At 41.0% G+C, this 25,334-nt stretch overlaps 1 protein-coding gene across 4 annotated transcripts in view; it reads right to left on the bottom strand.

Moving 5' to 3' along the window:
• MID1 (midline 1) overlaps window positions 1-25,334 on the bottom strand; it is a 262,583-nt gene that overhangs the window by 124,227 nt on the left and 113,022 nt on the right. Inside the window, exon 1 of one of the 4 annotated variants that reach the window (XM_060769939.2) lies at window positions 10,632-10,917. The exons of 2 other annotated variants lie outside the window; for them this stretch is intronic. The gene's annotated coding sequence lies outside the window, so the exon portion shown is untranslated. Of the gene's footprint in view, window positions 1-10,631; window positions 10,918-25,334 lie in introns of those variants that run through there. One more of the 4 variants, XM_060769945.2, reaches the window with a different exon arrangement.

Here is a 25,334-nt window from a genome sequence, read left to right as displayed (position 1 = left end):
GGCAATGTGGGGAAGTCAAGAAATTTTGGAAGATGGTACACAACCATACTCAGAACATTACTCGCTCCAAATTTGATATGAAACCTGAAACTTATCTACTGAACATAACGAACACAAATTTTAAAACAAGCCAAGAAAGAACGCTCTTTTACTTATCCGCAGCAGCCAGAATCTTAATTGCAAAAAAATGGAAAAACAAGGAGATCCCTAGCAGCAGAGACTGGTTTGAAAAGCTGATAGAATTCAGGAATCTAGACAATCTCTCGCAAGCCTTAGAAAAAGAAAAAGAAAATAAACAAATAAACTGGAAAGATATTGAAGAATATATTAAGAAACAAAATAAATTAGATCTATAAGGTGCTACAGCTAAGAATCAGACTTAAGAAGGTTAAAGAAGAACAGATTTGAGGACAAGATGATACTTTCCTGCAGACTGAACGGGAGTCCGACTACTATCCTTACCCCCTTACCCCATCCCTAGACCCCCCCTCTTCTCCCTTTCCTCTTTCCCTCCCCATCTCACTCCTCTCCCACACTACTTGGCGATTTCCCACCCTTTCTATCCAGCATATTGTTCCCACTCTTTCACTGTATTAAGAAAAAACCCAAAAAAAACTAATAAAAAAAATAATTGTCAAAGGATCCATAGTTAAACTGCTTCTTCAAGACTGTTCAGCAGATGTCTAAGAAACACGAGTTCTTTTACAAAGATAGGTCTCAAAGAGAAGCTGCTGAAGTGGTAAGGCCTTATTCTGATATGCATTCAATTTGCATTGATTGCCATGTTCTGGTGTTGTTGGGAGTTTTTTTTAGCAACACCATGTTTGGAGAGGAAGAGTCAAAGCAAGTAATTGTTAGGAATAAACCTGAACTTAAATCAGAGTGCAAATGAACAGAGCTGGGATATAGTATATAACAAATATTCAGGGTTAATAATCACCCCTTGTGCCTCTGGGTTGTCTACATAGTCAAGGTGAGAAGGAAAGGCTGAAGGACAATCAACAGCCCAGGGCAAGGTCAGAATCCTTTATTTTCATTCCCTTTCTTCTCTCTCTCTCTCTCTCTCTCTCTCTCTCTCTCTCTCTCACACACACACACACACACAAACAAGTAGTTCTATGAAGAAGAGTAGGTCTGAACTTTATCATGAACATGATTCACATTCCATCCAGAAATGGTTTGGCCTTTACATGACCTATGAGGGTTAGCAGGAAAGGGGTGGCTGAAATAGCCTGGAATTTTTAAAGAGATAATTGTTATCTCCAGGGCAATCCCTTTGTTGACTTATTTTGCGTTAAGACCAACCAAAGGCTGATTCCATGTTTTTGTGGGCCTAGTATAGGCTGGCCAGATGTCAATTATTACAAGGACCCCCCCCCCCCCATTTGATAGTTGGAAAGCTTGACTTTACTACTTCTTTGGCTGATACTGGATAGCTGATTTGACAAGCAAGGCCAAAGACCTGAAAGCGACCACACTGGTATGTTCTCCAGCTTTCTCTACATGAGCAGAGCATCTTAGGGTAGTTTTACACTGAGCAGGTTAGCCCAATGTACAGTAAATCTGCCATGAAGCAACCTTGGGCCTTAACTGGAACTAAACCCACTGTCCAAAGTGCCCAAAAGCTTCAGGATACCCCAAAGTTTCCAACACACTCCAAAATTTTCCCCAACTTTGCTAAAGTTGGTTTAAACTGAGAAATTCAACATTTCTCACTGGAACCCACTGTGTGTCATGAAAGACAGCCAGTGGTCCATTCAGAATGACCCCAAGGTTTCAGAGTCATGCTGAAAGTCCCTTAGCTTCCATGGTATCTAATACTGGGAGAATGGGTGCTCAGAACAGGAAGCACAACAACTTGGCAAAACAGCTACCACGAGTAGCAGTGGATGGAGTGGAAGATCGAAGAATTTTATGCCACTTTGTCCTCACTCCACACATAAAATTTACCTTACCCACAGTGAACATAAAACACACCCACATTAGAGAATGTTAAGACAGGGACACCAGCTGACCTGCCAAGAAGTTGATGAAGGGTCACAAGAAGCACCACGTTAGACTTGCTTGAGCTCTGGGTATCTGTCAAACACCCTAGGATGTCATCTTTGAATACTAGACTTGCCTTTAAATCATAATTATGTGCACACATCTTTGAGGCAAGATTCCCATGTGTCACTATTTACTCTTAGCCATTATGGGTGTGCTTGTTTAAATTATTCATCCCTACCAGGAAGAACAATTTAACAATTTTCTCCTTGCTGCATGAATGTTTTTGAAGATGTCTCACGGGGGGAGATATTACCCACCCAATACCCCCTTCTTTCCTACCTCCCATTATGTGATGGCGGGTGGTAGGGAACAACCAAGCATTGAAGTTGTCTATTGTCAGATAGAATAGCTAGTGATTGATAATTCTACTCAGTCACTCCTCTCCTCAATCCCCCTTTCCCTCAAGGCTACATGTCCATCCAGAGGGAAGTGGGTGTCATCACAGGGCACCATCAGAATCCTGGTCAGTGAGTCACACCATCCCATTACTGGAACATAATCTTGTTGTTTATCATTCTTAGGGTACATACACACTGTAGAATTAAAGCAGTTTGACATCACATAGCTCATTGCTATGGAATCATGGTAGTGATAGTTTTACAAGGGCTTTAGCCTTCTCTGCCAAAGAGTACTCTCAGCTCTGAGTCACCTGAGGGCTGAGAAGGGCGGCATACAAATACAGTAAATAAATAAATAAATACGGATGCCTCACCAAACCACATTCCCCGTTTCCATGGCACTGAGTCAGGGCAGTTAAAGTGGTGTCAAACTGCATTAATTTTACAGTGTAGATGTACTCTTGGGAGGAATCAGTTAGAGATAAATAGTTAATAAAAACATAAGAGTGGTCTTAAATGTGAGAAGATATTCATTGCTCTCCCCAACCAGCTCATTTCACAATAATATAACTTCACAATGATACAACTAAATGATAAATGTAACATTTTATTGATAAATTATCAGTATTATTAAATTTCCAGTGAATCTATTGATTCCTTTCATCCATATCGATTTCAATTCAGTTCTCATGATGACAATTACATTTCAAGTCTGACCTCTACAGGCAGATGACTGAAATGGGTGTGTTATGACTACAAGTTTAGAAAACACATGCATATCCTTTCCAAGGTCCATTCTGCTTAAGCTGTTTGTGTATCAGGTTTGATTCTAGTTCAGTTCTTGAACATTTATACTCTTCTTTTTGTAAAAAAAAACAACAACAAACAAACATGGTTGCTTCTTTTTGCTTCACCATAGCAAATCCTTTGTAGTTACAGAGCCATATTTTGCTTTTAAATTGGTAACATAAACATGCATTTTCCTCCCGGAACGTATGTTTTTAAATAGCCTGATTGTTACCACCTTTTCGTAATCATAACCAACTATTCTAACAAACTAGCCTTTGTTGGATGATCGCGTCTCCCCTGTTCCCACAAACCTACAGCACAAGTTGCCATAGAGACTCTGCATGTCTATTTACCACACAAGCGATCAAAGAAAGCAGACAACGCTCACACATACATACGCACAAAAACCTTGCCAGACTTCCTACTGGGTAATGTCCAGCCACTAATTAACTGATACACTCCGCCTATGGACTCCATGCACTTTCCCCCTACTTTATTATCTATGAAATACAACAGCAACATTCTCAGACAAAAAGTACATTTTTCTTTCAGAGTCAGGGGGAATAAATCCAGGACAAAGGGATGGGAAAAATTCTCACTAAGAGCTGAGGTCGCACATTTTTCAGGTTTTTTTTTTTTTGAAAAGCCACTTTTTAAAAAGCAAGGATTACATTACTGAATAGAAAGGTCTCGGCAGTGAAAAGAGGACGAATTAAACCATATACAATTGAGGCGAACAATTGTAGGACTGTGTGCGTTGGTGTGTCATCTACCAAAAATCCACCCACTCTCCCATAAAACATGCCATTAAATAGCTACAGTCATTGGAGTTTACTATAGCATATAATCATAGTTCTAATAAACCAGAATTAATATGGATCACTTTGTTGTCTGTGGATATCATTGGCTTCATTAAGCACTTTGGTATTCTTTTGGCACAAGCTTAACACTTCTCTAGGTCATGACATTTAGGTGACAATTCTATGTACACTTAACCAGCAGTAACTCCCACTGAGTTTAATAGAATTCATTCTAATAGACAAACACAAAACTGGGCTAGAATTGAAATGAATCATACCCTAATGTAAAATGAATATTACATTTTCAGAATATTTTTTTAGCTATTTGCATCCCAAATATCTTCACTTTCCAAACAATCCAGTTTATTTCTATGTTTTAGAATTCCTAGAAATAGATTCCTAGAATGAATATTCAATGTTTCTGAAGAATTCAATTGATAGGTCAACAATAAAATACTGCTAATTTGTTTTAGAAGTCTTTCTTTTTTTAAAAAAAAACAACCCAACAACCTGATTTGGAATAAATTCTGATTTTTACAGGAACAGTGCATAAGGTATAGATTTGGAGAGACTTTAGAAGATACCACAGTGCCCTCTCCAGTTCTCAAGGAAACCATGCCTAGTGGCATCTTTTGTAAATCGAGAGGTTTGTATGAGTATGCTTTTTTCTTTTAAAACTTTTCTCAAAAGAATCTGATTTTCAGCAAAAAAAATAATTCAGCTGGCAAATATTAAAAAGCTGTAATGAAGACTACAATCCCCAATGAAATTTTCTACATGTTGCTTTGAAGGAAATCCTTCAAACCTTTTCAACCTTCCTAATGCCACGGCACCTTAATACAGTTCCTCATGTTGTAGTGATCCCCAATCATACAATTATTTTCGTTGCTATTTCATAACAGACATATTGCTGCTGTTACGAATCATAATATAATTATCTGATATGTAGGATGTATTTTCATTCACTGGACCAAATTTAGCACAAATTCCCCATATGCCCAAATTTGAATATTGGTGGGGTGCGGGGGGGGGGGGATTGATTTTGTCATTTGGGAGTTGTAGTTGCTGGGATTTATAGTTCACCTACAATCAAAATGCATTCTTAACTCCACCAATGATGGAATTGAGCCAAACTTGGTACACAGAACTCCCATTACCAGCAAAAATACTGGAAGGGTTTGGTGGGCATTGATCTTGAGGTTTGAGTTGTAGTTCACATCCAGAAAGCACTGTGGACTCAAACAATGATGGATCTGGACCAAACTTGGCATGAATACTCAATATGCCCAAATGTGAACACTGGTGGAGTTTGGGGAAAATAGATCTTGACATTTGGGAGTTGCAGTTGCTGAGATTTATAGTTCACCTACAATCAAAGCGCATTTTGAACCCCAACGATGATAGAATTGGGCCAAACTTCCCACACAGAACCCCCATGACCAACAGAAAATACTGTGTTTTCTGATCATCTTTGGCGACTCCTCTGACACCCCCCTCATGACCTCCCCCCCCCCCGGGGTCCTGACTCCCTGGTTGAGAAACACTGCCCTAAAGTGTCCATATAGCTTATTTTCAAACATGTTTCTTTATGACTACAGACTCATTTAATATTAAGCTTGGTGCACATACTTTAACTGCATAGAAAAGCAACTTGGCATTTCCTTGTATGGTAAAAACAAGGTTAAAGATTAAATGACATGGTAGAAGCTTAAAATGAACAAAATCACCATTGTGGTTTCCTTGTTAAGATGGCCAAACAAGTACTGAATTGTATTGTCGAAGGCTTTCATGGCCGGAATCACTGGGTTGTTGTAGGTTTTTCCGGGCTATATGGCCATGTTCTGGAGGCAATTTTTCTCCTGACGTTTCGCCTGCATCTATGGCAAGCATCCTCAGAGGTAGTGAGGTCTGTTGGAAGTAGGAAAAATGGGTTTATATATCTGTGGAATGACCAGGGTGAGACAAAGGACTTTTGTTTGCTGGGGATAGATGTAAATGTTTCAGCTGATCACCTTGATTAGCATTCAATGGCTTAGAAGTGCCCGGGGGAAATCCCTTGTTGAGAGTGATTTTATGTGCCTGTTTGTTTCCCCTCTGTTGTTTTGCTGTTGTGATTTTTGAGTCCTTTAATACTGGTCGCCAGATTTTGTTCATTTTCATGGTTTCTTCCTTTCTGTTGAAACTGTCCACATGCTTGTGGATTTCAATGGCTTCTCTGTGTAGTCTGACATGGTGGTTGTGAGAGTGGTCCAGCACTTCTGTGTTCTCACTCTCACGCTGGACCACTCTCACAACCACCATGTCAGACTACACAGAGAAGCCATTGAAATCCACAAGCATGTGGACAATTTCAACAGAAAGGAAGAAACCATGAAAATGAACAAAATCTGGCTACCAGTATTAAAGGACTCAAAAATCACAACAGCAAAACAACAGAGGGGAAACAAACAGGCACATAAAATCACTCTCAACAAGGGATTCCCCCCGGGCACTTCTAAGCCATTGAATGCTAATCAAGGTGATCAGCTGAAACATTTACATCTATCCCCAGCAAACAAAAGTCCTTTGTCTCACCCTGGTCATTCCACAGATATATAAACCCATTTTTCCTACTTCCAACAGACCTCACTACCTCTGAGGATGCTTGCCATAGATGCAGGCGAAACGTCAGGAGAAAAATTGCCTCCAGAACATGGCCATATAGCCCGGAAAAACCTACAACAACCAAGTACTGAATTGTTTATAGTTGTCTTCCCAGTTTTATTTCTAACTCATAATTATTACTTTAATAAAAGTGTGGTTCACTATCCTCTGCCAAATCATATTTTAAATATATTCACTGGTTTTCCAAAAAAAAGTTGAAGTCACTTTGTACACATATTTTGACAGGATGGGTCACTTTGAACCTTCTGGCTTGCCTCTACTTTTTAATAGGTTGCATCTTATCAGTGTGATTGGCAGCATACGACATGCGTGCAATTCTTTCTTTTCCAGAAGGATAGTTAGCTACCACACACAGATCTATGCCTCTGTGCTGTTCTTCAGGATTGGAATTCTGAAGTGATCCAGATCATTTATCTGTGCAATAAGAATTTCGCAGCAAAGATATGCAGCTACATGGAGAGTTAATAAACTCAAACTATAGTGTCTTGTTATGAGAAATGCATTGAAAGATAACATATAGTCTGGTTTTGTCCAAGTGTCATGTTCTTTTAAGATATTTTTTAATTTAAATTGAGCAATAGCTTTCAAGATATTTAGGCCTCTGGCGTTGACACTTTTGTTTCACTTTATTTTAATGCCCACTTTTCAACTGGCTGTTGGTTCTGCAAACCTTTAACAAACATTGAAAACATTTTCAGTATTTCATATTTGTTAGAATATGAACAGTTATAGTTGCTGAAATATGTGAATTCATTGATGCAGTTTAATGATGTAGTTTTGCTCTGCACATACAGACAAACTGGTATATCACCAAACTGGAGTATACCTTGAGTGGAAGTATATTATGTGCCTACTGAGTTCAAATCCAAGGCTATAATCAGTTTTGAATATCACACAGAATTGTGTACAAATAACCACATTTAGGACACCATGGCACATGATTTCTATATAAAAATATAGTATAGAAGAAGACTTGCTCCCTGGAAATCGTATTTCATTCTTTAACAATAGTAAATTTGACATACTTCAAGGCAGAATCAAGAACTTTTAGTATATGAATAGATCTAGATTTTCTTCATAATTGTATTAGTTAGGAATCAATTTAAGCTCTCTATCAGCAACACTGACTCAGACTGGATAAGTCTCCTTAACTTCACTATTAAGTGCGAGTTTTTGAAAGTGTTGCGTCATATTCTTTGCAGTATATAACAGGTCCTGTTTAGACATGTGAAGCAAAACTTCAATAAGATTCTTATAACACATGCCAGCAATTAAGTGATCTAGTTAGATGTTTTATTTCACCAGTGTGACCTTTCAGATTGCTAATGGGTCTGTCTTGTGACAAGGTGAGATATGGGTCCAAGCCAATGGAAATACACTCAGATCTTTGTTGATACATGCATATCTTTTGAATGCATTCTCAACAAGAAGTACAACAATCTTCAGAGATGAAAACAAAAACCAGTAACATATTATGACAGTAAGTGACATCAAGTATACATGAGAAAGCTGCACCTAAACACTTCTAGCAGTTTTATCTGTTGGATAAATCACTGCCAGACAAAAATAACTGGAGAGGTGGAGGTATGGGAAGGGGAAGGACACAACCTCACAAGGCAAAGCAATTTGCTGAATGTGATGTGCCTCTTTTGTGCTCATTCGCTTTGGGACTTTCCAGTTTCTTACCATTTCTTTTCAAAACTCTCTCTCTGTTCCTTATTACATTTTTGCTGTTCATCATCTACCCTAAAAGACATCTGGTTTTTTTATTCTCTTTTTAAAAATGTCTTCTATTTTATTTTAACCAGAACTATTCTAAACATTGCTGCTGGGGAAAGTACCTTAAAGTACTTTAAAGAGAGACATGACATTTCAGAAACTGCCTTTTGGCAAACTATCACCAGCTCCCTCTGGCGGCAGTAAAGTCTCAAATCATCATTTTAGGATCCTAGGTTAGTCGTGGCTTGGCAAAAAGTCTGATAGAGTGCAGACAATACATTGCTTTCTTAAATTGAAAAACAATTCCACAAAGAGGTATTTCAATAAACTGGTATGCAAGGAGGAGGGCTTTCCCTTTATGGATTCAGATCACAGCTAAAGTTCTTCATTTCACCAATATACAAAGTTTCAATTCCCAATACAGGTGCAATTACTTCTTTTGGTATTCTTTTGCATGATTAAAAGGTTACCAGGATACAATTTCTCCCACTCCTCATGCATGCTTTAGAAAAAGTATGCTTGCTTTTGATAAAGAGAATTGGTGTTGTACTAATCCTTGGTAAGATTCAACAATGCATTTCTCAAAAACGTAAATTTAGATATATTATTTAAATAGGAAAAGGAGGAGGAGAGAGGAGGAGGAGGAGGAGGAAGATGAGGAGATTGGTCAGGGAATTCTTAAAATTATCAATACTAATAATAGAACAATCAGGAGAAACTTTGCAAATGAAAGCAATCAGTTATTTTTGGTCTTGCTCTTATATCTGCCAGGATGTGGATATATAACATTCTCTTTCCTTTTTCTTTAAAGTCTTTTTTGTTTTACTTTTACAAAAAGGAAAAGGAGGGAAGAAATGTGGTGACACCTTGAACCAGTGGCATTTGGGTGGACTTTCTCCCTTAGTTAACTAGCTTTCCATTTCATTGAGAACAGTCTGCACACACCCAGCAAGTTGCTCTGCTTTGTATTGTCACAAAGCAGGCTGGCTGTTCAAGTCAAGTGTCACCACGTATTTAAATCCAAGGGGATAGAGAAGTAGATGATACCCAGAAAGGGTATTCTTTAGAAGCCTTTTTCATAACCAGTTTGCCACAAAGGCTGGCCAATAATGTCACCATCTCATAGAGCAGCGTTTCTCAACCTAGAAGTCGGGACCTTGTGAGGGGGTGTCAAAGGGGGTCACCAAAGACCATCAGAAAACACAGTATTTTCTGTTGGTCATTATTATTATTATTATTATTATTATTATTATTATTTACTACACTTTTATCCTGTGCTTTTCAGCCCAAAGGCGACTCAGGGCGGCGTACAAGCAGGCAACAATTAGATGCCAAACACACATAAATACATCATTTAAAACAAGTTAAATCACATAAGAAAATTCATAATAAAAACAGTTTAAAACAATAAAACATCAATGACTTCCAGGTTAAAATCCATGTCCATGTCTCATGTCATGAGAGTTCTGTGTGGGAAGTTTGGTCCAATTCTATCACTGGACCAAACTTCCCACACAGAACTCTAACCCTTCAAGGGATGGGGGTTCTGTGTGCCCAATTCTATCATTGGTGGGGTTCAGAATGCTCTTTGGTTGTAGATGAACTGTAAATCCCAGCAACTACAACTCCCAAATGTCAAGGTCTGTTTTCCCCAAACTCCACCAGTGTTCACATTTGAGCATATTGAGTATCTGTGCCAAGTTTGATCCGGATCCAATATTGTTTGAGTCCACAGTGCTCTCTGGATGTAGGTGAACTACAAGTCCAAAACTCAATGCCCAACAAACCCTTCCTGGTTATGGGAGTTCTGTGTGCAGTTTGGTTCAATTCCATAGTTGGTGGAGTTCAGAATGCTCTTTGATTATAGATGAGCTATAAATCCCAGCAACTAGCACTCCCAAATGACGAAATCAACCAACCCCACCAGCATTCATATTTGGACGTATGGAGTATTTGTGCCAAATTTCGTCCAGTGAACGAGAATACATCCTGCATATCAGATATTTCCATGACGATTCCTAACAGTAGCAAAAGTACAGTTATGAAGTAGCCACGAAAATAATGTTATGGTTGGGGGTCACCACAACAGGAGGGTGGCTGCATTAGGAAGGCTGGGAGCCACTGTCCTGGAGGGAAGAGAAACTTCTCCTGGGAAGAGGCAGCATCCCCTCTGCTCAGCAACACAACAAAGAACCGCCCCGCGCATGCCATGCTTTCAGTTTCTCTCTTCAGAGGAGAGCTCGCCAGATGCTTTGCTGGCTGGAAGCCTTACCTGCCTCATCTTTAGAATCCCATTCTCCATCCAGCAGCTCACAGGAGAGTTTCCAGGCGAAGGCAAGAGCCCACCCAAGACCCTCCAGCGCCCAGGTCCTCCAACTCGGCGCCTCCCCAAGCCCACCTTTGGGCTCTTCTTTCCCTTCCACAATGCCAAGTTTCCCCACTTGCCCCGCCAGCCCTTTTTTGCTAGTCAGGGAGGGAGCAGGGCGACAACAACTGTCCGCCTGGCTCCTATTTCAAATCGCAGCTCCGAGATGCAGTTAGTTGGCTGAATTAGGCCATGCGACCGCCTCTCCAATCAGGAGCAAGGGGAGGGAGGCAGGCAGGCAGGCAGGCGGGCGGGGAGGAGGGACACGGCAAGGCTTGCCTGCCTGCCTGGGGATTAGGGAAGCTTTCAGGGATTTCGGAGCCTGGGAAGCAGCTGGAAAGAGTGTCTCTAGCGGCAGGCAGGGAAGCCCCTTTGCGCGAGAAGGGATTATTCCTCTCCTCCTTATCTAACTTCCCCGCGTCCATCCCTAACCTTCAACAGGCTCCCGAGATTTGCCTAGAAAAATAAATACGGGATCTTCAAACTGTGAACTCCCGCTCCCTATACCCAGCAGAACAGTTGGGGGAATTCCAAGGGGTTGGCTCTGCAAGCTGTCATTGAGAAGAATAGGAATCAGCTTGGCCCCCCTGAACACTTCCTTCCTTTCCAAACTTCTGTGCAAACGTCTATTATTTACTTTTTGTGGAGTTTCACTGGCCGATCTCCACCATCCCTCGCAATTGCTATGTTATTATTTGTTATTCATATTTCATGTTGTTTATAGACTGCTTTAAGGTAAAGGTAAAGGTTGTCTCCTGACATTAAGTCCAGTTGTGTCCGACTCTGGGGGTTGGTGCTCATCTCCATTTCTAAGCCAAAGAGCCAGCGTTGTCCGTAGACACCTCCAAGGTCATGTGGCCAGCATGACTGCATGGAGTGCTGTTTTGCTTTATGTAAACAATAATCCAAAAGCAGTATGGCAGTGTTTGGGAGTAAACTGCAACAAGTATAAATACAAGTTGTTCAGCAGTGGAACTCTCTGCCCCGGAGTGTGGTGGAGGCTCCTTCTTTGGAGGCTTTTAAACAGAGGCTGGATGGCCATCTGTCAGGGGTGCTTTGAATGTAATTTTCCTGCTTCTTGGCAGGGGGTTGGACTGGGTGGCCTATGAGGTCACTTTCAACTCTATGATTCTATGAATAACAAATTATAATTATGACAAAGCTCACAGATTTAAAATTTTCTATAGCAGTGTTTCTCAACCTTCCTAATGCTGTGACCCCTTAATATAGTCCCTCCTGTTGTGGTGACCCTCAACCCTAAAATTATTTTTCTTGCTACTTCATAATTGTAATTTTGCTACAGTTATGAATTGTAATGTAAATATCTGATATGCAGGATTTGCTTTCATTCACTGGACCAAACTTGGCACAAATACCTGATACATCCAAATGTGAATACTGGTGGGGTTGGGGTGAGGATTGATTTTGTCATTTGGGAGTTGTAGTTGCTGGGATTTATAATTCACCTACAATCAAAGAGCATTCTGAACTACACCAACAATGGAACTGAACCAACCTTGGCACACAGAACTCCCATGACCCACAGAAAATATTGGAAGGTTTTGTTGGGCATTGACCTTGAGTTTTGGAGTTGTAGTTCACCTACATCCAGAGAGCACTGTGGACTCAAGCAATGATGGATCTGGACCAAACTCGGCATGAATACTCAATATGCCCAAATGAGTTTGGGGAAAATAGACCTTGGGCCCTTCCACACATCCCTATATCCCAAAATATCAAGGCAGAAAAATCCCACATTATCTGGGTGTTGACTCAGATCACCCAGTTCAAAGCAGATAATGTGGGATTTCCTGCCTTGATATTCTGGGGTATAGGGCTCGGTGGCAGGGCCCTTAGACATTTGGGAGCTGTAGTTGCTGGGATTTATAGTTCCACTACAATCAAAGAGTATTCTGAACCCCACCAACGATAGAATTAGGCACACAGAACCCCCATGGCTTGAAGGGACTCATTGGCATGAGCATCTCTCCAGCCTTTCATGCTCTCCCTCACCAGCACATGCACATCACGCTGCCATGGGCCAAGTATGCCTGCTCTCCCCTCCCTGTTTGGAGTCTTAGAAACAGCCCTCCCCCTGGCTGAGAGGCCAGCTAATTACAGCAGAGCAGGACTTTTGGTGAGAGGATTTGCCCTCTGCTTCCAAAAAGGAAGAGAAGGATAAGCGGAGATATCATCAACCTTCTCTGCCAAAGGGGTTCCTAAGACCCAGGCCCGTAGCCAGGATTTCGATTCGGGGAGGGGGGGGCTGAGTTTGTTTCGGGGGGGGGGGGGCTGAGTCTGAGTGAAATAGGGTCTACGCTAGCAAACCTTTTGTATTGTTACCCCAATACCCCCATGCATATGGGATATATTGAATATGGTGATCAGATCATGATAGAATAAACATAACAGTTTAAATAATGCACCAGTAAGGCCTTTTCGTGACCCACCATGAGAATTTGGGGGGGGGGGGCAGAAGCCCCTCAAGCCCCCCCCCCCCCCCCCCGGCTACATGCCTGCTAAGACCATCAAAATATATGTTTTCTGATGGTCTTTGGCGACCTCTTTGAAACTCCCTCACACACACACACACACACACACCCAGGGGTCCCAACCCCCAGGTTGAAAAATACTGTTGTAGAGCCGGCATTTAAGCAGCTGAGGGGGAAAAGAAATAGGCCTGAGGCTGTTAAGAATTGTGGGAGTTGAAGTCCAAAAAACATGGAGGGCCCAAGTTTACCCATGCCTGCTCTATACTAAACACCTTTTAAAAAACTGGTTTTACTTCATCCTCATCACTTAACTCCCAACTTTGTGGCAACACTATTACAGATGAAACAACCCAGAGATCGAAATAATTACTGGGGACTTTCTTCTTCCTCTTGGGATAGTGTTGATCTTCATGTTTTGTTTAGTCTTTCTAGCCCTTGCTTTGAAGTTAGGGCTGGCATATGCCCTTTGCTTTGTTTACATTCTTCTTAGAGGAGGAAAAGTACACACAAATGTCCCTATGTACTCAAGCTAAAGTCTTGAAATCCCCATTTGCTTTTTTATGAATGTCTAGGCTTTAAGGTTATCCACAGAAGTGCCTGGTTGTTATGTTCTCTGGTCCAGTCTAAATGGAAGTCCTGTGATTTCACAATTTAAGTATAACCAATCAATTCTGAAGTAAAGGGGAAAACCATCTTTGCTGCAGCAGTGACTATGCTTATCTAGCTAAGGAATACCTGTTTGCACACAGAAAGATTATTCAGATTTCCAACAGGATGTGATTGAATAATTCAACTTTCCTATTTGTCTACTCACATAAGCATGTTTTTGAACTGCTAGGTTGGCAGAAGCTGGGCCTAATACCAAGAGCTCACCCCACTCCCCGGATTCGAACCACCAGCCTTTCAGTCAGCAAGTTCAGCAGCTCAGCACTTTAACTCACTGCACTACCAGGGGCTCTTTTATCCAGTAATAGGGCCTAACGTAACCAGATCCTCTCTGATCTCAGAAACTAGACAGAGTCAACCTTGGACACCCAAAAGACATAGGATGGCAGTTGAACACAGTTGCAGCCAGATCCATTTTGGAATGGCTTAACTGTTTACATGGGCCAAAAGTTGGAGGCTACTCTGAATTCTGGGGCAGAATTCAGATTATTCTTAGACTTTGATCAATGTAGAGAAAGACTGTGTTAGGGTGACTTTATCCCTTGTTACCTCATATCGATTCTATGCGGCAGTTGCCCTTCTGCATTGAGTAGTTAGTGTAGATGTGGTCTCAGTAATTAAGTTACAAGGCTGAAGATAGTGCAGGGCAGCCCTCAGCCAGGACTGGACAGCATAGAAAGCCATCAAGAGAACAGCAGTTGATATGCACAATGGTAAACAGGCCTAGGCTGGCATGGGCAAGCTGTGAGTATGGCTGATACTGCTCATGGCAGCATCCTTTCTTTGTATGGCATGTTACAACCAGGGGCAACCATACAAATATCTACATAGTATGTTGCCGTTATTGTTCGTAGTGTTGGTAGTGTGTTCCTTCAAGTTATTTCTGACTTACAGCTACTCTGAGGCAAACCTATCATGGGGTTTTCTGGAGCTGGGAGTGTGTAACTCACCCAATGAGTTTCCACAGCCAAGCAAAGAATAGAGCTCTGATCTCCGCGGCCATAGTTCAACAAAGTTCACTATACACTACCATGCTGAATCTCTCTATATAGCGACAATTACTAATTCTATTATTTTTTACCTTCAAAACTTGCTTGTTCTACAACAAAAGAATAGTTTAAAATTTGTTCAGCACCAGCAAATTCCATTTTATTCCTGGGTTTCACATATATGCTCTGATTTAATTGAATTCTTCAAAACAAAAACAAAACTATGAATGGTCAGAATGCTTGTTTTTTCTTGTTTTGTTGCTCTAACATCTTTAACTTATTCTCTCCCCCCCCCCCCCTCCAAACAAACCACTTAGATCTACTTTGTTATTGGTATACTGAAGAATATTTTAACATAAAAACAATGGTGAAAATTGCTAATTAGACATATGCAAATATATAACCAGCATGTATCATCTGAAGCATCTGAAAATGATTTCAGGAAATCTCGTTTCCTCCTTCACCTCTTGTTCTATGGTAATGAACATTTCATTCAAAACAGAAATACAGTGATAACTAGACCACTTAAAATGTAATCTATATATTTTTGTCTTTTTGTTGTTTAACACTACCCATGCTGTTTCCCTTTGTAGTAAATACCTAGAATTGCTTATTGCTATATGGAGAACTCAAAGGTATTGCATGTCATGTGAACTATTGAAGCTGCTAGTTTGAGATGGCAAATTGGCATTCAGGCTGTGATCTGACAGAAGTAATAATCACATTTAGAAGTAGGTGACATACTTGAACAGTGCATATTTTTATTACTACTCTCATTAAAATAATCTATTTAACCTTAGTCAGAGCAGGAAATGTATCTTCAGTGTTTACTGGTAGTCATTGTGTAACTAATTACCCACCACTGTATTCATTTATAATATCTTCCACTGAAGTCAGTAGAGGAATAAATACAAGAAACTGGCCACTGAAGAATACAAGTGAAATTGAAGATTTTGTCTTTAGAAAGTTGATTAAGTAATTTCAGGGTGGGAACGGTTCCTTAAATATGGCAGTGTGTCATACATGGTGTTGGCCAATATTTGTGTCATCATCCTGGTTTATTTACACTTGCTTTTCTGTCCTGTTCTTTTTGCTGTATTTTTCCCCCATTCACTTTTCTATGGAGTCAACTGAGTTGTTTTATGGGAAGCACCTATCATACACAACTCACTGGGTGACTGTTTGTTATCATTTTCCTGCAATTAATTTTTTTACAGTACCCACAAATGATCAAATTTGTATTTCTCAGTTCTCAACCTAGCCCCTCCCTCCCTACCCCCCCCCCCCGGCACATCTAATTTTCCTACATGTGTCTACTCTTGCAAAAATGCTTAACTATACCATAAGAAGAGAAAGAACATAACTCTGTGTTGACTTTTGTGTAAACTTTCTCGTAATAATGTTTCAAAATGATCTGAATAGATCATGTTTCCCAATCTAGTATGCAACATGTATTGCTGGGACAGTTGACACAATCACTCCCGAACGTCTCCTTTCACAGAACAGAGCCACATCAGGGAAGTGTGTCCCTATTGGTTTTCCTGGACAGCATAACAAACAATAGCTGTTTTCCTATTTGAAAAGATAGTAGTGGGTTCTGCATCTCACACAAATTAGAATACACTTCTGAGGACAGATAACAACTAGCTTTCATAGCTTCAAAAATAAGGAAGCAGCCATTTAACCGTCATCCTGCATTCTGATCAACATATAACCTGATGAAAAGCTCTGCAAACCTTTGAATAGTTCTTGGGGTACAGTCAGTAGAGCCTGCTGGTTTCATCTTTCAAACTTTTACTTGGCAACAGGATGTTGCACATTTAGCAGTGAACTTTCAAGACTGGAGGCTGAATGAGCAATCCGCTACATAAGCAAGGGAAAGGCAAACTGGTATGCATGAGGAGGAGGATGTCATGCACAGAATACATAAGGAGATATCAACTGTAAACAAAATAAGGAAATGCAGTGGATCATTCTAGTAGAATAAAGGACACAATTTGCATAACTTATCATCATCGTAAAATTTGTTCTAAGGTGGGAGGGAATAATAATAAGAATGTAAGAAGAATTCAGCTATCTAGCCCAGACATCTCTCCCAAGAGTGGCCAAGCAGACCTCTTTGGATAACCCCATCAATACACGAACAGAATAGCTCCCACTCATTCACATACCCACTATATGCCAAACTGTCTCTGTGTTGGAGGTAATACAAAGTTGGCACGACTGATCACGATTTACGGCCAGAACCACCTTTAATACGAGGGGTATTTTTAAAGTAAGGTTCATTTTGTTGTAGACACTAGTAGTTCGCGCGCATACTGCAACGAGCGCGTGCGTCGTATACCAGCATGCCTCGGGAACAACTGTGCTCAGTTTCTGCTCTGTAGCTAACCTGTACGGTTCTGTTATGTGCTTTAAAAATGTTTAAGACTATCAACTCACCCTCCGCATGTGAGGTTCGCTCAGTGATACGGTTTTTGTCAGCAAGGAATCTGCCTGCTGGAGAAATTCATTGACAGATTTGTGAAGTGTACGGTGATACTCTTATGAGTGAAAGCAAAGTGCGTAAGTGAGTACGACAATTCAAAGATGGCTGTGACAACGTCCATGATGAGGACCGCTCCGGTTGCCCTTCTTTGATTACAGACAATTTGGTGGCTTCAGTTGAAGCGAGGATTCGTGAGAACAGGCGCTTCACAAAAACAGGTCTCTCAAACGAATTTCCTGACGTGTCGAGATCAGTGCTTTACAACATTGTTTCTGAACACCTAAAGGTTAGGAAACTGTGCTCCCATTGGGTCCTGAAACTCCTAACAGAGGACCACAAAAACCAAAGATTACAATGATGACGACGACGTGAAAACGGCAGTGAACTCTTGGTTATCAGGCAGCAAGTTTTTATGAAGAGGGTCTTTTAAAATTGGTTCAGAGGTATGATAAGTGTTTGAACAAACTTGGCAACTATGTCGAAAAATAGAAGTATGTACTTTCTGAAAATAAATTTACTTTTTTGAAATAAACTTTCGTTGTGTACTTATGTTCAAACGGACCTTACTTTTAAAATACCCCTCGTATATCTAAAGCCCTTTAGAGCTATACCAGTTGGTAACCATCACTATACCTTGAGAGATATGAAACCCATTGTCACAAAATATAGTGATAATTAAAAAAAATGCTTCATTCACCAGTATTCAGATTTATTTCATGATGCAAAGTTGTACTTATTCCCAAACTATCTTTTTCAGTGGCTTCTCCATCTGTTCCTGATCTACACTATCCTTTCTGAACTACTGTGACCAAAACTGTACAACTCCTCATATTCATGGGGGATTCATGGTTTTCCAAAGGCTCCAAATGTTTAACGTTCTTTCAATATCTACACAAGAACATATCTGGTAGAACTATGATATTATAAGGAATGCATATATGTTATGTTAATTTTATTAATAAGAATGGCGTATACATATATGTGGCATTTTGATTAAAATATTGTAATACATGGACGTGCTGGCTTTATTTCCTTAAATTGTTTCCTTTTTAAAATAAATCAGATACCCAATCCATTCCATTCCAGGGTCTGGTTAAAAACCCATGTGCATGAAATTAACTACAGGATGTATTTGATATTATATTCCGATAATGTAATGAAATACAGTGTATTAAATTTAAGCAAACTAATTTTAAAAAGTACAAGACAGAGATAAAGTCATATTGAGTAATCTCGTGGTGTCTAAAGTTATTCTGCCTCACCCAAGGTCTTTGCTATGGGATACATAAAATAGAAAAATACATAAATAAGTAGATATGTAAGAATAGAAACAGATTTCAAAAATATGAACAAATGGATTAGAGTAAAACAAATGGATAAAAAGAAAGAACACAGTGCAGAAATTATATTGCAGCAAAAAGCAGCAAAAAACCCCCACTCCCTTTTTAATCGCTACCCAGAATAATCCTGAGGATATTTCCCCCATTCATTTATGCCAGGAGTTCGAGATATGGCTGTCAGATATATAAAAGGGTTATCAAAGCAAGATCCACCCATATGTTTTCTAATTTGATTTAAAATTTTAATAGTAAATAAAACCAAGATATCTCAAATTCATTGTGTTTTTCATACCACTACCAACACCATCATCATAGAATCATAGAGTTGGAAGAGATCTCGTGGGCCATCCTGCCAAGAAGCAAGCAAATCGCATTCAAAGCACCCCTGACAGATGGCCATCCAGCCTCTGTTCAAAAGCCTCCAAAGAAGGAGCCTCGACCACCATGGTGGCAGGATATAAATAAATAGCTTTATTTATATCCCACCACGATCTCCCAAAAGGGACTCATGGTGGCTTGCAAACACATGGTAGTGCAGTAGAATATACAAATACAGTAAAACACCATAAAACACATAAAACAAAATGCTTGGTCCTCATGTATAAACCAAGGTTTAACCCTGTTCAAAGGCCTGCTTGAAAAGCCATGTTTTCAAGTTTTTACAAAAACATTGGAGTGTGGGGCTAGAATAATTTCTCTGGGGAGGGCATTCCAAAGCCAAGGGGCCACTACCAAGAAGGCTCTCTTCCTCATCCCCATAATCGAGCTTCAGAGGGAGGTTGGACTGAGAGGAGATCTCCCTGGCAGATCTTAGAACCTGCCCCAGTTCATAGGGGGAGATGCGGTCATGAAGATAGGAAGAATCTGAACCATGTAGGGTTTTGTAGGTAATGACCTGCACTTTGAATTGGGACCGGAAACTTGTTGGCAGCCAGTGGAGCTGCTTTAATAGCGGTGTGGTATGCTCCCTATAGATAGTCCCTGTTAGTAATCTGTCTGCTGACCTTTGCACTAATTGCAGTTTCCGAACCGTCTTCAAAGGTAGCCTCACATAGACTGCGTTACAGTAATCCATTCTAGATGTAACTAAGGCATGAACCACTGTGGCCAAGTCAGACTTTTTGATGTATGGACGAGCTGGCTCACGGCTGTGCGAAGGCCCACCCAGCCACCGCCGAGGGCCCCAAGCTTGCAGACTTGGGTCCTCATCTATAAGTCAGCCTAGAAAAGGGGCAAATACAATTTCTTGTTACATTCTGTTCTCAGAATTATGAACTGGCAGCATCTTTATGCAAGAAAAGCATTGGACAGACACCCTGCTCTGGTCAACCCCTTGCTTCTTGGGAACATGACAGCAAAATTCAATGACAGCAAAATGTGGTTTAGCCCAGCTCACCGTGGAAGCTCATGATTAACTTGAGTCTTATTTAATGATTAAGTCTGCCCCAAATATGACTATATCTGAAGTCAACATAGTGTTTTAAGAATCCTCATAACTGAATTTTCTTCAGGTTGATTGATTATATCTAATTAACAGGGAAAACCCCTTTAATAAAGACTTTCAGTGTTCCCTCACGCTCTAAAATGTTATGAAACTGCGGCTGTTAAGGACCATGTTCCCAAAGCTATGTCATTTAGGCTATAGAGAATATGGAATACATAGTAACCTATTCTGTGTTTCACTGTTTCTTTGGAGCTGAATGACTGCTATATTTATCTGATAATTACAACACACTCCTGGTCTATGAAACTGAAGGTATAATAAAGCTATGGGACCATTTTACCCAATTGGCAAGCAATACCATCCTAACAGAATTACAGACTTTAAAATTCAGAGCTCGCTTTAATGAAAACTGTAAACAACTCGTGTTCGAAGATACCGTATGCTATATTATAAGTTGGCAAATGGCTGCCCATGACCATAAATGATCCACAATGCAGGAATCCCATACCCTTCCTAAACCGAAGATGAGGCAAAGAAGATAAAATGGTCAGCCATGATCCCAAAAATCTGAAGGAAACAAAACTGGACATTCTTTCCAGTTTGGGAGTGGGAAGTCAGAGGGCAGAAAGGTCAAGTGAAGATGCTCGGGTTGTATGGGTGGAGCACTCCCTCAACCCATGGGCTTTCTCTATGATTTAACACAGCAAACAGTGTCCTGAAAAGCACTGCATAAATGGGGAAATTGGCAGAAATCCAATTTCTGTGGGGAAAGGGGGGGGGACATAAAACTCGTCAAACTGCTGGATATGATATGCCAAATTTAACCTTCTATAAATAAGCAATTTCTGTTCCTTTTCTATCTCAGGACTGGCATGGATCATTCTCAAAGTGATCTTTCCACACTGCCAAGTTTGAGATCAATCTTTTGAGTTATTTTCTGAATACGAGCCATAAAGTGTTTTACCTTGTTTCTTTTTTTATAATAGTGAAATGTGACTCATCCAACCAGCATTAACAGGAGGACACATTCGTCAGCCTATAACAAACTCAGCCTATTGACAGGTTACTCTGCCAACACTTTACAATCTTTCTTGTCTTTTATACTTCCTCTTTAATCATAAAATGTTTCTAGTCTCATACATTGTTAAGGTTAGCATGTTTGATCTTGTATTCCTTATATCAATAGAACCCCATATTAACTGACCTCTGTGTGCTTTAAGAAGGCACTCTGAAGATATGGCATGCATAACCATGCTCACTTTTATGGATGTGAAAAATACCATGCACATTACATACCAAATAAATTGCTATGTTCCCAAATGATGTCTAAGAAATATTGACAGTTTTAAGCTTTGCCATGAAGATAATACTGGAACAATAAAATTATTTTTGTAAAAAGAGAGAGAAAACAATGCATTGAAAAAACATGTTAATAAAAACCTCAATTTATGCTTAAAACCTAAATAAATCTATCTCTGTTTCCTCTCTGCTGATCTTTCTTATCAGTACCTCATACAAGAAAAGGAAAGCAAAAAGTATAAATCTAATAGATTAAACTCAACCAGTTAAGCAACACTGTCCATCGCTTGGATTCAAGCCTCATTGATTTTAATAGGCACTTATCACCTCATGTCCTGGACTCAGCTTTTAGAAGATTTCTGGGACATTTCTCCACTACATACATATCTTCCTTCATTTACAAGAATAAAAAGGCAAAATGACTACTTACAAATTGACAAAGTACAGCATAAATAAATGTTCAAGCAGAGATAAATGATATTCAGGGATCGATGCCAAGAACAAGTTACGATGCTTTGAATTTTCTGATTAGATTAAACTACTGCTATAAGCATGGAAGCACCTGCATATTTTCAATATGGGTCACTAACTGATTAGAGTACTCATTTCTGTGTTAGTCACTTAAGACAACATTAACCAACTGTTTATTAACCAGACCTCTCTTTCCTAAATGAGTTCTGGGTGTTATATACAATATAATACCATCTTATCCATGCAAATATAGTCAAATAAATCAATAGAGGGCAATTAGAGAGAAAAAGAGTGAGATTTGACTTAGACAGCTCAGTAACTTTCTTGTTTAAGCAAGCATCTCAACTCTGTCTCAATATTCCAAGCTCGCTATTCAATCTTTTACACAGCATAGAGACAATGGAGCCTAGGATGCCAGATATTTTTTTTCCGTGTCCTGATTTGAGAAGCTGCAAGTCACTTCTGGTGTGAGAGAATTGGCCATCTGCAAGGACGATGCCCAGGGGATACCCAGATGTTTCCCCTCATGGGGAGCTGGAGCTGACAGAGGGAGCTCATCCACACTCTCCCCAGATTCGAACCTCTGACCTGCCGGCACAAGAATTTAACCCATTGCGCCACTGGGGGCTCCTATGCCAGAGAATAGGGACGTATGATTGGAGGGGGTCAGGATTTTCATAGTAATCAACATCATTTCTGTAGATTATAAATCAAGCTCACAAGTAATTCTTGGTTTATATTGGTAGTCAAACATGTGAATTCCCATCTCATCCCATATCACCATTATTGCTATTATGACTTGAATCCAACAAGAATGGGTTTGTCTAATCCATGGGAATTTGATAAATTAACACACGTGAAAGTCCTACTCAATTAAATGGGCGGGGGGGGGGGGGGTCTCAGGCAAAGGCAAACTACTGCAACCTTTCATAGCTTTGGAACAGAATATTGTGTACTATATGACTTCATATAATTTCTTGAGATAAGCAAAAGGAATGGAAAACAAAAAGCCTTGCCAGTTTGAATGAGCTTTCCTTCTAAAGAGATTACCTTTGAATTCCAGCACTCCTGGAAATATGCAGCAGCTGCTTCCTCAATTTCGCTTTCTTACAGACACATGGATTCTGCCCACTCTAATGTCTTTAAAGTAGGATCAATATTGTAGAGAAAGATTCCTGGTTTGATCCTCCTTGATCCCACTAGTTTTAATTTTGGTTTGCTTTTGAGATGGCATCAATCTTCTATTTTAAGGCCTATTATCCAACAATAGTCCTGTGAAGTAGGTTGGGAAACTACAACTGGCTGAGATTATAGGAAATGTGGCATTTCATAATGTATAGTAGCCAGAAGGGTGTTTTTCTTTTTCCATGTCAGGTACGACTTGAGAAACTGCAAGTTGCATCTGGTGTGAGTACCATCCCTCCGTGCCTGCTCGGGGACACGCTTCGCCGCGTCGGCCCGGGCTCCAGGACGTGCCGGACCGAAGACGCGCTGACGCCGGACCGAAGACTCCGTGGCCTTGCTCTGCTCTGCGGCCTTTGCGGCCTTTGCGGCCTCCGTTTTTGGCCCTGCGGCCTTCCGTTGGCGGCTTGCCGGGTCATTCTGCCGCTACTGCTGTTTCCTGTGGCTGCTGGGAGGAGGCCTATCCGGAGCCGGCTGCCGACTGCGGAGCGACCCCTGCGGCCTTTGCTGACTGCTTTGCGGCCTTTGCGGCCTTGCTTTTCGACCTTGGCGGCCTTCCTGGCGGCTCGCCAGGCTGTTGCGCCGCTACTGTTGGTTCTCCGCGGCTGCGGGGAGGAGGACTGTCCGGAGCTGAGAGGGAACGTTGCTGCTCCAGTTGACTGGCCCCTTGGGTTTCTGGGCCTCCGTTGTCCTGGCTGCCTTCGCTCTGGCTTTCGGTCAGCTCACAATTTGTTCCCTCCCTATTCCTTGATCAGCCTTCCAACGCACCATCTTGAGGGCTGGCTGTTGGCCAGCTTTCCAACGCGCTGGCCTCATCGCCCTCCAACGCGCTACCGCCATCTTGAGGCTTGGTCTGCTTGTCCAGGACTTGGTCAGCCCTCTTAACATCTAAGTATATGACCTTTAGCAGGCCTGGAAGTGTTTTACCCTGCAGGACAATTAGAAAACAGAACCAACACTAGCCGCTGGCTACGACTATCTTTCCACCACCTTATTGAAAACTGCCGCCATCGCATGTGATCTCTAACATCTCACTTGCCAACCATCAATTTCCGGAGTATTGTGTTGACCATCTTCTGGCCCCAGCATTTTGGCATTTGGGCATCTCGTTGCTTCCAATTTCAGATAGAATCTTAGATAGACTGTGTTGACCATCGTTTTTAATTTCGTCTGTTTGACTTTTGATTGTGTGGACCATCCTTGTTTATTGCTAATTGCTAATTAATTCAACTCCATGACCAGTTGGTTACCTTGTGCACTTTACTAATTGTTGATCTTGCACTTTATGCCACTAGCACTTTAAATGACTTTTCGGTGCATTTAGCCAACTACAGCACTTTAATCTTGATTGTATAGCTAGTACCGATGCAGGCCTCCATGACGCATTTTAATTAACACCTTGGGTTATTAAGCCATCGCATTTATATTGTTGTTCTATTATATTGTGTTAAAACACCATCAGTAATTTAACAGCGTAATCCCTGCTCTAACTGTGTGTAACTTCTACCACCCATGTTTCCATCTGCTCCTTGGCAGCTGTTGACTTGGTTGCTAATTTTATATGTGGGTAAGGATAAATGGAATAGTGCGAGGGATCTTGAATATAGCTTAACGGGACTGAAGTACACCTGGAAGGATAAGCTATGGCAAAATGCAATTATAACATCGTATGTAAACCATAACGATCCCTGGTTTATTAGTATAAGCACCAAACGCGTCATGGAGGAGGGAGAGGCTTCCGTTAACCGAGGAGCCCCCATAGAAGTCGTGGTGGGGAAGGGGAGATACGGGAAAAGGAGACCTTTAATTCGGCCTAGGGAACGTGGAACAACTTTAGTAATCCCAAATCGGTCTCCTGATACGGTAAGCAGGTGTAACCAGGATGGCGGTCCCTCGGGATTGAAAGTGGTGCTGTTGAACGCCAGATCTGTCAACGGCAAAACAACTGTCATCCAGGATTTAATCTTGGATGAGCGGGCAGATCTGGCGTGCATCACGGAAACCTGGCTGGACGAAGCTGGAGGTGTAAATCTGACCCAGCTTTGTCCACCCGGGTTCTCTGTGCAGCATCAACCGAGATCCGGAGGGCGGGGAGGCGGGGTTGCAGTAGTCTATAGAGATTCTATTTCTCTGACCAGGACCCCCATCCCGCAGTCAACAAATTTTGAATGCGTCCACCTGAGGGTGGGTGACCGGGACAGATTAGGGATTCTGTTAGTGTACCGTCCACCTCGCTGCA

This window comes from Anolis sagrei, chromosome 3 (assembly GCF_037176765.1).
Source record: "Anolis sagrei isolate rAnoSag1 chromosome 3, rAnoSag1.mat, whole genome shotgun sequence".
Taxonomy (NCBI): domain Eukaryota; kingdom Metazoa; phylum Chordata; class Lepidosauria; order Squamata; family Dactyloidae; genus Anolis; species Anolis sagrei.
This window is presented reverse-complemented; position numbering and strand designations above follow the sequence as displayed.